At 44.4% G+C, this 15,292-nt stretch overlaps 1 protein-coding gene across 1 annotated transcript in view; it reads right to left on the bottom strand.

Moving 5' to 3' along the window:
* Positions 1-15,292, bottom strand: part of LOC137657787 (uncharacterized) — a 170,413-nt gene that overhangs the window by 95,107 nt on the left and 60,014 nt on the right. Inside the window, 1 exon segment of the mRNA XM_068392302.1 lies at positions 2,221-2,293. The gene's annotated coding sequence lies outside the window, so the exon portion shown is untranslated.

Here is a 15,292-nt window from a genome sequence, read left to right as displayed (position 1 = left end):
AAGCTGCAAGATTTGGTCCATGGTTTCTTACGAGAAACCTCTTCCGCAGACGAGGAATAAATGGGCTCTCTCGTCTTTGTGTGGGTGGGGCGATCTCACGTCGGCAAACGTGTGTAGATACGCCCGAAACCAAGGAGGGAAAAACGTCTGTTCGTCGATCAAGGCCTGTGGAACCCATAAGTCATTCGACATTACTTCTCCCCTGGGCTTGGGAGCTTGTAAGAGGTCCCGGACTAGGTGAACAACTGGCACGAACAGACGAACCCTCGGACGCAACACTGTAACACTTTGCGCATATCACTTTATCACTTTTGATTTTCTGTTTGCACTTATTTCACTGAAATCGAAACTTTAACTGATTTCTACCTGAAACACGCAATCCTATCCTTCATTAAAAGGTAGTCATTGCGAAAACAGTTTTACAATGCAACAGAAAAACATAAATAAAGATAAAGAATTCAGTGGCTGGAAAAGAGACTAAACACTAGATCAAATAAACTACGTTTACAATCTCTCACCGCATAAAGCCTGGGAACAAGAATAAAACCCTAGAAACGTTTTACCTTCTTCCCCTACAGCGACTAGGGAGAAGAGTAAAAAACGAGAACGTTACCCGCTTGAACGAAACGTTTATTCTCCTCTCTCTCCCTCCGTCTCTATCTCTCTCTCTCTTCTCTCTTGAATTAGCACCTAAGAGAAGAGCCCAATTATATATCGTTAAAACATGTTATTTGCTAAAGGAAAAAACTGAAAGGTTTCCCAAATAAAAAGTTCCTTTATTTAGAATTTAAACTCTTTAAGCTAAGAAAGAATGAACGAAACGCTAGAATCGGTTTATTCTTACTGCAAAGTGAAACCGTGATACACTCTCTCTCTATCGTAACGATAGAGCGCAAGTTGAACGTTCTGAACGTCAACAACTGCGGAGACAAAAAACTAAACGTTAGTTCATCTTTGAAAACAGTACGAGACTATCAAAGAAATTCTTCCATAAAACATTAAAACTAAAAAAGTATTAAATTCTTTAAAGGTTAAATACGATAAAACGGGCTCAATGTAAATTAACTTCGGTTCCAAGTTAGGACCGCCTACTATTAGGAAAGGTCGCATATAAACAAACATAAAAATTTATTTTTATAAGTTTATAATAATTGGAAAGTTAACCGAAGAGGCCTAAAAAGGCGGAGAGATATAAATAAATGGATCTATAACGTGTTAAGCAAAATTACCAAAAACCTAAACACACTTCCGTCTAAGGGAAGGGTCGGCCATTTAAAAGTGAAAGAGAGTCCATACTCTCTTCGTCACCATAATTAAATCTATCGAAAACGAATTCAAGTTTTGAAATGAAGATAAAACCCCTGCATAGCGAAAGCTCAAAACTGGAATAGTGTACTTCACCAAATCGTTGTGAAAACAAATCCAGTTAGGGACGGCGTATTTAGTAGGTCCTGCCATTGGCACGACAGAGGAAAAATTGGTTCTTTGTTGACATCGAGTACTTGAGTACCTTTGACAGATGGCGCTGTTGATGTACACCCCCACCTGTATAGCGATCGCTGGCGTATTCCGCCCGTAGGTTTTTTCTGTCGAGCAACAGAGTTGCAGCTATATGATCATCGGGTAAGTTTAATATTGAAAAATAATTTTTTATTACCAATGGGTTCCCTCTGAACCTCTATTATAATCAAGTCAAGAAGTTTTTAGATAAAATTTACAGTTAAAATTTAACAATTCAAACAGTCAGTAAGAAAAAGTTATGTCTCTCCTTTCCGTACTATGGTTATGTTTCGGAGAGACTAAGAACAGAGGTTATGAGTGTTGTGGGGAAATGTTTTCCCCACATAGATTTAAAACTAATTTTTACTAACAAGTTCTCAGTTGGCTCACTGTTTAAATATAAGGAGAGTCTATCTACTCCCCTGTGTTCCGGTGTCATATACACTTTTCAATGTGCACTCTGTAATGAGTGCTACACTGGAAGCACATCTAGACAGCTTCAGTGTAGGATTTCAGAGCACATGGGGAGATCGGTACGAACCAATATACCTTTAAGTAAGAAACCAATTTCAGCTATCTATGACCACGCATTTAAATCTGGTCATGCCATTTCTAAGGAAAATTTCAAAATTACGGACAGACATAGTAGCATCAGCCAGCTGAGAATCTTGGAGTCTTTATACATTTTTAAGACAAAACCAAGCTTGAATGAGGGCTTACCTGTTCAGTTGCCGGTGACCCATTGATCCGTTTGGTCTATTGGTTGCTGGTCTGGATGGGTGGTCATCATCTCCTGCGGGTGACTAGGTACATTAGTTATCGAGTCTTTTATATAGTTATGTAGTTGTGTGTAATAAGTCTTTTTTAAGGTTTTATGTTCCTTGATTGGTTGATTTTAGAGCCAGTTGAACAGTTCATGAAAGTGTATCTTCCTAACTATGTAATTAGGATGATTTTATTAATTCTATTAATATCACAAATTTTTAAGTAATTTGTATTTTTCCTAACATACTTACCTAGAACTACTTTCTTAGGAGTTACTAGTAACTCTTTCCCAACCGACCAGAAATGTGTGTAGTTTACCCTATTCCCATTTTCTATGGGGCAACCTCAGGCGGAGTGATACGTGCCCTGGGGCGACCCGGGGTCGGAAAGCGTGCTAGCTCAGGTCGTGCTCCTCAGTAAGTTTCGTCGGAAAGGTTCTCCTCAGCCCTGCAGGGCCCTCGGGGAAGGATGGGTGGGCCATAACCCGAAAGTAGTTCTAGGTAAGTATGTTAGGAAAAATACAAATTACTTAAAAATTTGTGATTTGTTCCAACACAGAGTACTTACCTAGAACTACTTTCTCAGGAGACTTAAACTTTAGGAGGTGGGAGTGTCCTGCAGGGACTAAGGACCGAAGGTTGGAAGCACGAGGGGAAAAAGGAACCTATATAGGGGACTAGGTTCCGACGACCACTACTAGAAAACAGTATGAAAATAGGGGAAACTACCCAAAAAACTATCTTAGTGTCTAAGTGGCTTACCTCTGTACAAACACTTCCGAGACGTATTCCTTGCTGAAGACGTGTATCCTGGCCGCCAGGGCCTTTTGAGTCACTTTCACACAGGGGATTAAGGGACAGGGGAAGGATGATAAGGGGAAAGGTAACGGATGAACATGTGTCTCTTGGCTTACCGCCCCCGGTTTCCCCGGGGCCATGACCTTAAATCTTTTGAAGGGCCGAAATGACCGGGCCAAGGGCAAACCCATCCAAGGATTTCCTAGAACAGTCCTTCAGGTAATGCTCCGTGAATGTGGACTGTCTGGACCAGGTACCCGCTTTCAGGATTTGGCCCACGGCCATTATCTTTTCAAACGCTAGGGAGGTGCTAAGACCCCTAATATCATGAGGCCTTGGCTTGCCTGAGAGAGGGGTTCCTGAAGCATCGTAAGCCCTCTTGATCACTTGGCGTAACCAGAAGGAGATTGAATTCTTGGAGACTGGTTTCTTCACCCGTCTGGTCGAAACGAATAAACTCTTGATCTAAGGTCGGAGCCTGGATGTCCTTTCAAGGTATTTCCTTACTGCTCTGACCGGGCTTAAGAGCAAGTCTTTAGGGTTGTCTGACCAAGGGATCACTGGCACCGAAAAGCCCTCGAATCGAGGATCCCAACAAGCCGGGTTCTGTGTTTTGGCCACAAAGCTAGGAACGAACTTAAACGAAGCCTCACGCCACCCCTTTGAGTGTGAGACCTCGTACGATAGTCCGTGTAACTCAATAACTCTCTTTGCCGAAGCCAGGGCCAAGAGGAAGACTGTTTTGAGGGTGGGCTCCTTATCCAGGATGTCCTTGAGGGGCTCGAAGGGCGGTTCTGACAGGGCTTTGAGTACTCTGGCTAGGTCCCACTGCGGTACCCTCACCTCCTGATGAGCATCGAGATGTGTCGGGAGGCTCCCAAATCAATGCCCTTTAAAAGGAAGACTTGACCTAACGCTGCCCGTACTCCTTTTATGGCTGGAATGGAAGAGCCCACATCGTCTCTGAGGTACACCAGGAAGTCCGCTATGTCGTGAATCGAAGCCCCCAAGGGTTTGATATCCCGGGAAGTGCACCATTTTGAGAAGACTGCCCATTTTGCCTGGTAGACTGCGATTGAGGAACGCCTTAAGTAACCCGACATCCTAGCCGCGGTCCTCGATGAGTATCCATCTTTATTCAGTAGCCGCTCGATAACCTCCACACGTGAAGGCGGAGGGACCGAGGGTTTTTGTGAAACCTTTGGAAGTGGGGCTGACGGAGAAGGTCTGGCCTGTCCGGGAGCGGCCAAGGAGGTAGAAGGGCCAGTTCTTTTAGGTCTGCGAACCACTCCCTTTCCGGCCACCAAGGCGCGACCAAAGTCATCCGGAGGTTGGTTGTTGCTCTTACTCTGTTGAGGACTTATCTGATCATCCCGAAGGGAGGGAAGGCGTACACATCGAGGCCGTCCCAAGGGTGTTGGAAGGCGTCCTCGAACGCCGCTGACGGATCTGGCACTGGAGAACAGAACACGGGGAGCTGGGCGTTCAGACATGTGGCGAAAAGGTCCACTACCGGAGAACCCCACTTCAGTATGACTGCCCGAGCTATTCCCGGGTGTAGAGTCCACTCTAACCCTATCACCTGGCCTACTCTGCTGAGGCCGTCTGCCAGGACGTTCTTCTTTCCTGGGATGAACCTTGCTGTGAATTCGATCCCTTCTTTTGCAGCCCATTCTAGTAGTTCTGTCGATAACGCGCATACAGTAGCTCCTTCGACTTTAGACCCCCTTTCTTCTTTATTATTATTATTATTATTATTACTATCCATGTGTGTAGTTTACCCTATTCCCATTTTCTATGGGGCAACCTCAGGCGGAGTGATACGTGCCCTGGGGCGACCCGGGGTCGGAAAGCGTGCTAGCTCAGGTCGTGCTCCTCAGTAAGTTTCGTCGGAAAGGTTCTCCTCAGCCCTGCAGGGCCCTCGGGGAAGGATGGGTGGGCCATAACCCGAAAGTAGTTCTAGGTAAGTATGTTAGGAAAAATACAAATTACTTAAAAATTTGTGATTTGTTCCAACACAGAGTACTTACCTAGAACTACTTTCTCAGGAGACTTAAACTTTAGGAGGTGGGAGTGTCCTGCAGGGACTAAGGACCGAAGGTTGGAAGCACGAGGGGAAAAAGGAACCTATATAGGGGACTAGGTTCCGACGACCACTACTAGAAAACAGTATGAAAATAGGGGAAACTACCCAAAAAACTATCTTAGTGTCTAAGTGGCTTACCTCTGTACAAACACTTCCGAGACGTATTCCTTGCTGAAGACGTGTATCCTGGCCGCCAGGGCCTTTTGAGTCACTTTCACACAGGGGATTAAGGGACAGGGGAAGGATGATAAGGGGAAAGGTAACGGATGAACATGTGTCTCTTGGCTTACCGCCCCCGGTTTCCCCGGGGCCATGACCTTAAATCTTTTGAAGGGCCGAAATGACCGGGCCAAGGGCAAACCCATCCAAGGATTTCCTAGAACAGTCCTTCAGGTAATGCTCCGTGAATGTGGACTGTCTGGACCAGGTACCCGCTTTCAGGATTTGGCCCACGGCCATTATCTTTTCAAACGCTAGGGAGGTGCTAAGACCCCTAATATCATGAGGCCTTGGCTTGCCTGAGAGAGGGGTTCCTGAAGCATCGTAAGCCCTCTTGATCACTTGGCGTAACCAGAAGGAGATTGAATTCTTGGAGACTGGTTTCTTCACCCGTCTGGTCGAAACGAATAAACTCTTGATCTAAGGTCGGAGCCTGGATGTCCTTTCAAGGTATTTCCTTACTGCTCTGACCGGGCTTAAGAGCAAGTCTTTAGGGTTGTCTGACCAAGGGATCACTGGCACCGAAAAGCCCTCGAATCGAGGATCCCAACAAGCCGGGTTCTGTGTTTTGGCCACAAAGCTAGGAACGAACTTAAACGAAGCCTCACGCCACCCCTTTGAGTGTGAGACCTCGTACGATAGTCCGTGTAACTCAATAACTCTCTTTGCCGAAGCCAGGGCCAAGAGGAAGACTGTTTTGAGGGTGGGCTCCTTATCCAGGATGTCCTTGAGGGGCTCGAAGGGCGGTTCTGACAGGGCTTTGAGTACTCTGGCTAGGTCCCACTGCGGTACCCTCACCTCCTGATGAGCATCGAGATGTGTCGGGAGGCTCCCAAATCAATGCCCTTTAAAAGGAAGACTTGACCTAACGCTGCCCGTACTCCTTTTATGGCTGGAATGGAAGAGCCCACATCGTCTCTGAGGTACACCAGGAAGTCCGCTATGTCGTGAATCGAAGCCCCCAAGGGTTTGATATCCCGGGAAGTGCACCATTTTGAGAAGACTGCCCATTTTGCCTGGTAGACTGCGATTGAGGAACGCCTTAAGTAACCCGACATCCTAGCCGCGGTCCTCGATGAGTATCCATCTTTATTCAGTAGCCGCTCGATAACCTCCACACGTGAAGGCGGAGGGACCGAGGGTTTTTGTGAAACCTTTGGAAGTGGGGCTGACGGAGAAGGTCTGGCCTGTCCGGGAGCGGCCAAGGAGGTAGAAGGGCCAGTTCTTTTAGGTCTGCGAACCACTCCCTTTCCGGCCACCAAGGCGCGACCAAAGTCATCCGGAGGTTGGTTGTTGCTCTTACTCTGTTGAGGACTTATCTGATCATCCCGAAGGGAGGGAAGGCGTACACATCGAGGCCGTCCCAAGGGTGTTGGAAGGCGTCCTCGAACGCCGCTGACGGATCTGGCACTGGAGAACAGAACACGGGGAGCTGGGCGTTCAGACATGTGGCGAAAAGGTCCACTACCGGAGAACCCCACTTCAGTATGACTGCCCGAGCTATTCCCGGGTGTAGAGTCCACTCTAACCCTATCACCTGGCCAGGCTACTACCGTGGCGTTGTCACACATTAACGCTACTGTGTTCCCCCGGAGGAGATGAACGAATTCCTGACCCGCCCTCAGTACAGCCATCATCTCTAGAATGTTTATGTGCCGCGTTGCTTCCTCGCGCGACCATTTTCCTTTTGTCGACTTATCGAGTAGGTGAGCTCCCCAACCTTCCTTCGATGCATCCATAAACAATAGCTCCTCCGGAGGGTCGGGTGCGAAGGGCATCCCCTTCTTGGTGTTCGTCCTGCCGTGCCACCACTGCAAGACTACCTTCGCTTCTGGGGAGACCGGAACCACCTTGTGGGGATTTCTTCCTTGGGTCCAGTGTTCCTTCAGGTTCCATTGCACTGCCCGGAGTTTGAGTCTCCCCTGTGGTACTAACTTTTCTAATGACACTAGGTGGCCTAGCAACCACTGCCAATCCTTGGCCCTCCTGGGTTGGTCCGTCAGGAAGGGTTGCAGAACTCGCTCCAGGTTTTCCAACCTCTCCAATGAGGGGAAGGATCTCACTAGTCGGGTGTCCAGGACCATCCCCAAGTAGGTCATCCTGGTGGTGGGACTCAATAGGGACTTTTCTATGTTGATTGTGATACCCAACTCCTTGCAGAGACGGAGCAACTTTGCACCTTGCTCCTTCAGTTCTTCCCTTGAGGCTGAAAGAAGCAACCAATCGTCCAGGTATCGGATCAGACGGATGCCCTGCTCGTGTGCCCATACGGAGACCATCGTGAAAACTCTTGTAAACACCTGAGGGGCCGTCGACAGTCCGAAGCAAAGGGTCTTGAATTGCAGGACTCGGGTATCCCATTTTATCCTGTGGAACTTCCTGCTGGAGGGGTGAACGGGAGTTTGTAAGTAGGCGTCCTTGAGATCCAGGGATATCATGAAGTCCCCTTCTCTCAAGGCGGCCAACACTGTCCTCGCAGTGTCCATCTTGAAGTCCGTTTTCGCCACAAACTTGTTGAGGGCCGACAGGTCTATTACTGGCCTCCACCCCCCTGTCGCCTTCTCCACTAGGAAGAGCCTGCTGTAGAACCCCGGGCTGGGATCTTCGAATGGCTCCAACGCTCCCTTGGAAATCATGGACAACACCTGTTCTTGCAACACCGCCCGTTTCAAGGGGTCCTTGGGTATCAACCACTTGGCCTGTAGGGCCGGAATGAGAGGGGGAGGTTCTGCTAGGAAGGGTAGTCTGTAACCTTTCCTCAGGATTGTCACTGTCCAGGGATCCGCACCGTAATCCCGCCATGCTTGCCAAGAGTGCTTGAGGCATCCCCCTACTTGAGGCTCCTGTAGGAGTAGGGGGCCTCTCCTCCTATCTCCTTCTGGCGGAGCGGCCGGACCGACCTCTCCTTGAGTTGCCGAAGGACGGTCTAAAGTTTGACTGAGGGGCCGTGTTACCTCTACGGGGGGGCTGTGTTGCTTACAGCCAAGGATCCGAAGAAGCCTCTCTTCTAGGTTGGGCAGGGGATGCACGGGAAGGGTGAGGGACGTCCACAGAGGGTCTCCTGTGTGGTGGGCGTCTCATGGGGGGAGGTCTATGCTCTCCCACGTCTTTCATTTTTCTCAGCCTCTCCATCGTCTCTTCCACTATCTTGAGGAGAAGATCGACTCGTCCCAGACCGAGGTATTCCTCAACTTTCTTGCTTCCCGGTCAGGGAGTTTCCTCACTAACTTGCTGAGGACTGTATCCCTCTTCCTCAGGACCCAATTGGTGGCCTGGGAGAGAGATTGGTAAGATAAAAACTTTAGGGCTTTGCCCCCTGAGCTAATCAGCTCTTTCAATAAGGCTTGGTTCTCTGGGAGGGACAGATCATGTGAAGACTGAAAGCCTACCAACGTGCAGGCCCACCAGTCTAACCAGGAGGACACGTAAACCAGGTCTTGAGCCATGTCCTCCATCATGGAAGTCTCCGAAGGGGAAAAACACAGCGGGGCCGTGGACGCTCTGTCTTCAGCGGCACCCTGGTTCAACGTGGTAATGGCTGACTCCACTGCGCGGGGCCCTCCACGACGACCTTCTGGCACGTAGAACCTCTTCTGTGTCTTTAGCCCCGGGACCAGCTTCGAGGAACTTTGACTCCTAGGGGCGTCTGCCAGGCCGGCCAAGAATTTGTCTATATGCTCCATACCAAGCTTGACGTTAGGAGCTAAGGGTAGAGCTAAGGAGGGTTTCTGTTGCACTGGATTCTCCACAAGCCTACTGAGTCCGGAGAGCCAGGTCTGTTCCGCCGCGGGCTTGGGTTCATCCAGCCGATGGTGCCGTCTTATGAGGGCCAATACTTTTCGATAGGAGATGTCATCCGATGAGCACTCTCCTCCTTCTACCAGGGCCTCCGTCACCAGTCCCTCCGCACGAGTATCTTCGGTGACGGTGGGGGGGGTACGTTGGACGGGCCTGCCCGTGGCACGGGCGGACCCACAGAGGCGAAGGTGTCCGTCATGGGATTACCTTGCCCCGCGTGGTTTCTCGTGTCCGTGGGGTTATCCCGGGCCGTTGGGCGCCCTTGGTGCTTAATGAAGTCAGCCAAGGTGCCCGCGGCTGGCGCCACGCCTTCCATCTGGTGGAGCGCCTCCCTCCGCAGAGTAGATGTAGCGGAGGCCTTCGTGGACTTAGGCACGTCACGGGGGGCTTGGATAGACCTCCCTTGACGGGGCTCTGGTCCGTAGGAGGAGAAGGAGGGGCGAGACGGTGGAGATGAGGCTCTAGGGAGCCAACCGGAAGCGGCCGCGGCTGTGGTGACCTTAAACAGCTCGCTCCGGGGCACCGTGATGTTCACCCAATCCTTCGATCTACTCCTTTTAGCCTTCTTCTTGGATGGTCTGGACTCTTTCTTGTTTTGTCTGGAACGGGAGAGGGACTTCTTCTTTTTCGGGGACCTCTCCCGCTTCCTCTTCGTGGACTTGGTTTCATCCTCCGATGACGATGAATCCGAGGACGAGGATGACGAGGAGGAGGAGAGGGAATCGGCCGAATCGCCTGAGACGTCCAACTCAGCAGGGGGAACTCCATGTCGAATCTCTGGTGTCGCGGGCTGAAGAAAGACGGGCGGGAGCGTTGACGAGGGCGCCGGGGGAGACCGAGGCACCTTCTTACGGGCGAACCAATGATCGAACTCCTCCTCTAGCCTGAAGGGTGACCTGAAGGGCATCCTAGGGGGATCCCAAACGTCGGAGTCCAAATTAGACAAACTTTCTTTCTCGGCGTTCCCCCCAGCGGCCGAAGCACCTGAAACACATACCCAAGACGCTGGGGAAGAGGTAGTACCCGACTTCCCCCACATAGGGTCTTCAGTAGAGACGGGCCCTGTGGGCACCAGGACCTCGTCTCTCACACACACTCCCGCACCTCCCTCAGGCCCCTCACATGCCTGTATCACACCAGAAACTTCCCCCACAGACAATTCAGACTCCTGGGGAAGGGCAATGGGACGCTTCCCCGCAACGGACTTACCTCGTCCCCTACCCAGAAGATGGAAGGGAGCCACGTTCCGACGAGGCATCTGGAGACACCAAAGAAGAAGACACGTTGGCTTTCTTGGGCGACTTCTTGGCCGCCTTCTTCTTCTTCGTTCCATACAGGACCCACTGGATCTCGCCCCAGGACTTGCACTCTGAGCACGTGGTGGTAGGGAAGCATACCTTGCCCCTTCATGACGAACACAGCGAGTGGGGGTCAACTCGGGCTTGGAAAGGAAAGCCCCACAAGACTTACCGGCCACAGGTCCAGGGCAACGGTGGGGATGCTCCATAACGAAACACTAACACACCAAGAGACACAGGAACACAGAGGAAAGGGTAAGGATAAGGACACGGGGACTGCGTGGTAGACACAAAGGGTTGGGGACACAAAGGGTCGCACTGGGTTGGGTAAGAGAGAGCGCGGCGAGATGTGAATCACGTCGCGACCAGAAACTTACTGAGGAGCACGACCTGAGCTAGCACGCTCTCCGACCCCGGGTCGTCTCAGGGCGCGTATCACTCCGCCTGAGGTTGCCCCATAGAAAATGGGAATAGGGTAAACTACACAAAATTCTGGTCGGTTGGGAAAGAGTTACCAGTAACTCCTAAGAAAGTAGTTCTAGGTAGGTACTCTGTGTTGGATTGATTGATTGATTTAAAGTTTTCAGGCATCCTGACATCTAAGGTCATTGACGCCGGTAACATTTAATTTATGTATACAAAAATATAAAATAAAATAAAATAAAAAATAAAAGAGTATTCAATTAAAATCATAAAAGTTGAATGTCATAAAAGTTAAATAGTTTTCAGAAGACCTGCTTCTGAAATAAATCTAAAAATGCCACTTGCATAGTGGGACACATCATTTCCAAGAATCTTGGCAAGGATGAACCTGCCACCCTCACCTCGAGCCTCAAACAAATATCTATTCCTTAAGTTGTTATAATTGGGGCATTCGGTCAACAAATGCCTCACTGTTAGAGGTACTAAACAGTCGTCACAATACGGTTGGTGTTGGCCCTTCAGCAGAAACTCGTGTGTCAACCGAGTGTGACCAATACGGAGACGACAAAGAGACGTCTCCAATTTCGGTGCATCATATTATACCTCCATGGAGATATGACATTTGTTACCTCTTCTCATTTTATTCCCATCTAGGCTATCCCATTGCTGTTGCCATTTATTGCAAACTAATTTCTTGATGTCAGGTAAGAAATCATTACAGGGAATGGGATACCTTCTTGGCAGCAACTCGGATGCAGCCTTCTTAGCCAGTGAATCTGCCTTCTCATTCCCAGACACACCTACATGTGCTGGAACCCAACAAAATTGAACTGTTATACCCTTCCGTCCAATAATAAAAAGCCATTCTAAAATCTTTAAAACTAGAGGGTTATTAGAATTAAAAACTTCTATAGCTTGAAGGACACTCCTTGCATCACTAAAAATCGTAAAATTACCCTCCTTCTCCAACGCTATTTTCTCAATAGCGGTTAATATGCCATACAGTTCGGCAGTAAATATGGAAGCTGTCAGAGGAAGTGCACCTCTACAATTAAAACCATTACTATGTACTCCAAATCCAACGCCAGCATCATATTTGGAGCCATCAGTATAGATAAAAGTTGATCCTCTATGTTCTTTTACATGTTCATTAAAAAGAGACCTGGCTTCTAGGTCTGACATATTCTTCTTATCTCCAATAAAATATCTACAAAAAGATATCTCTGGTAACTTCCATGGAGGCATTGATGATACCTTGAATGGAAGTACCTTATTTCTAATTATATCCAGACTATTTAATAATCGTTTCACCCGAAAGCCATAAGGTTGAGGAGATTTTGGGTGCAACTCAAAGTATGATGCGTGTCTTACAAGGCTTGCAGTCTGAAAGGCTAGAGAGTTAGGGAGTCTTTGCAATCTAAACCAATAACGAATAATGGAAGACATTCGGTAAAGGTCTAGAGGTAACTCTCCAGCATCAACAAGGAGACTTGGGATAGGCACTCTGTGTTGGAACAATTTATTAATTTTACATATGATAATTGCAGATAGGCTGAAGATGACATAAGTTATGTCGAAAGCTCCCGAATAAAGAAGATGATAGCAGCATTGACTATTTTATTCCTACTTATATATACAGTATATATATATATATATATATATATATATATATATATATATATATATATATATATATATATATATATACACTGTATACATATATATATATATATATATATATATATATATATATATATATATATATATATGTGTGTATATATATATATATATATATATATATATATATATATATATATATATATATATATATATATATATATATATATATATATATATATATATATATATATATATATATACATATAAATATATATATATATATATATATATATATATATATATATATATATATACGTATAAATATATATATATATATATATATATATATACGTATAAATATATATATATATATATATATATATATATATATATGTATATATATATATATATATATATATATATATATATATATATATATATATATATATATATATATATATATATATATATATATATACTGTATACATACATATATATATATATATATATATATATATATATATATATATATATATATATATATATATATATATATATACTGTATACATACATACATATATATATATATATATATATATATATATATATATATATATATATATACTGTACAGTGAACCCTCGTTTATCGCGGTAGATAGGTTCCAGACCCGGCCGCGATAGGTGAAAATCCGCGAAGTAGTGACACCATATTTACCTATTTAACATGTATATTCAGACTTTTAAAACCTTCCCTTGTACGTAGTACTGTTAACAAACTACCCTTTAATGTACAGAACAGTTAATGCATGTACTAACGTACCCTAAACTAAAACAGGCACAAATATTAAGGGCGACTTTATATCATGCGTTTCCTAAACACGCCAAAAAGCACGATAAAAAATGGCAACCAATGTTTTGTTTACGTTTATCTCTGATTATAATGAAGAAACAAACGCATTTACACATCTGTGTATACACTAGGTTAGTTTCTGCATCGATTATATTGATTATTCAGTACAGTATGTTGATTTGGTTATTACTAATGTTTTACTTAATTTTTCTTAGGACTTCCAAATGAAATGTTTGTCTTTATGACGCCGCCTGAAACGACGGCGTCATAAAGTACGCTCAGTAAACAAACTAAGGAATTTAACACGCATGATGAAAGTGATAAATAATGATATTACAGTAAAAGCTTTAATAAAATATGTTATTACAAATATTATTTACCGTATCTATATAAAATCATACATACGTAGCAAAGCAGGAAAACAATCTACGAGAGAGAGAGAGAGAGAGAGAGAGAGAGAGAGAGAGAGAGAGAGAGAGAGAGAGAGAGAGAGAGAGAGTTGTTTTACATACGTAAATGTAAATTTTAAACAAAAAAAAAAAAAAGCCCCATTTCATATAAAATAGATTACAAATATTTTACTTTATCATATTACAGTAGTCTGTATAATACTGTAAAGTTCAGTACCGTATGTTGTTGTTAAAGTCATGGCGATGAAATTCTCACGAAACAAAAACACGACGCCATTTGAGTACAACAGCTGATTCTCTCTCTCTCTCTCTCTCTCTCTCTCTCTCTCTCTCTCTCTCTCTCTCTCTCTCTCTCTCTCTCTCTCTCTCTCTCTCTTCGTGTTATACAATACTTACATTTAGATGAAGAAACTAAAATTAGTTTTCTTAGTGTCAATTAAATACGAAACGAAATAATTAGGCCGAGTCTACATCCATTTCAATCATAGCTAAAAATACGGCATCCGATTTCATCAGCAAACCACTATTTTTTGGGAAATATCATTTTATTCTAGAAAATTGCCACTCTTTAAATAGTTAATTGCACATTAAGAAAGCGTGTACTTTTGTTTTTAAATTTCGGGTTTGTTTTAAAAATCGAGTATTGTTGACTTCTTTTTTTTTTTACTTTTGGCTGTGATTAGATCAGCTGTCATCTAGCTGCCGCTCTTGAGTGTGTACGAATACACTAACAAAGTATCATTTATACCATTTCTTAACTTATTCAAACCGTTTACAGTATACAGTTGATATTACATAAGCACCAATGTGTTATAACTTATCAAATTTTTTTGTTTATTACATTTAAACCCCCCTCTATCTCTCTCTCTCTCTCTCTCTCTCTCTCTCTCTCTCTCTCTCTCTCTCTCTCTCTCTCTCTCTCTCTCTGTGGGCTACTTTTCACTACCTCCCATTCCTTACCTCTCTCTATCTCTCTAACAAATGATATCTTTGTTGCTCCTCAAAGTTTCATTTATATTGAAAATCAATCACGATTCAATTTTCCTTACTTTCTCCAATCTCGCACCATCGGTCACATCGCGGTATTTTCGATATTTCTGGAAAATCCGCGATATATGTATATACATGGGTTATGAAAAAAATCCGCGAAGTGGTGAATCCGCGATGGTCGAACCGCGAAGTAGCGAGGGTTCACTGTATACATATATATATATATATATATATATATATATATATATATATATATATATATATACTGTATACATATATATATATATATATATATATATATATATATATATATATATATATATATATATATATATATATACTGTATACATATATATATATATATATATATATATATATATATATATATATATATACTGTATACATATATATATATATATATATATATATATATATATATATATATACAGTATACATATATATATATATATATATATATATATATATATATATATATATGTATATATATATATATATATATATATATATATAAGGGT

This window comes from Palaemon carinicauda, chromosome 18 (assembly GCF_036898095.1).
Source record: "Palaemon carinicauda isolate YSFRI2023 chromosome 18, ASM3689809v2, whole genome shotgun sequence".
Classification (NCBI taxonomy): domain Eukaryota; kingdom Metazoa; phylum Arthropoda; class Malacostraca; order Decapoda; family Palaemonidae; genus Palaemon; species Palaemon carinicauda.
This window is presented reverse-complemented; position numbering and strand designations above follow the sequence as displayed.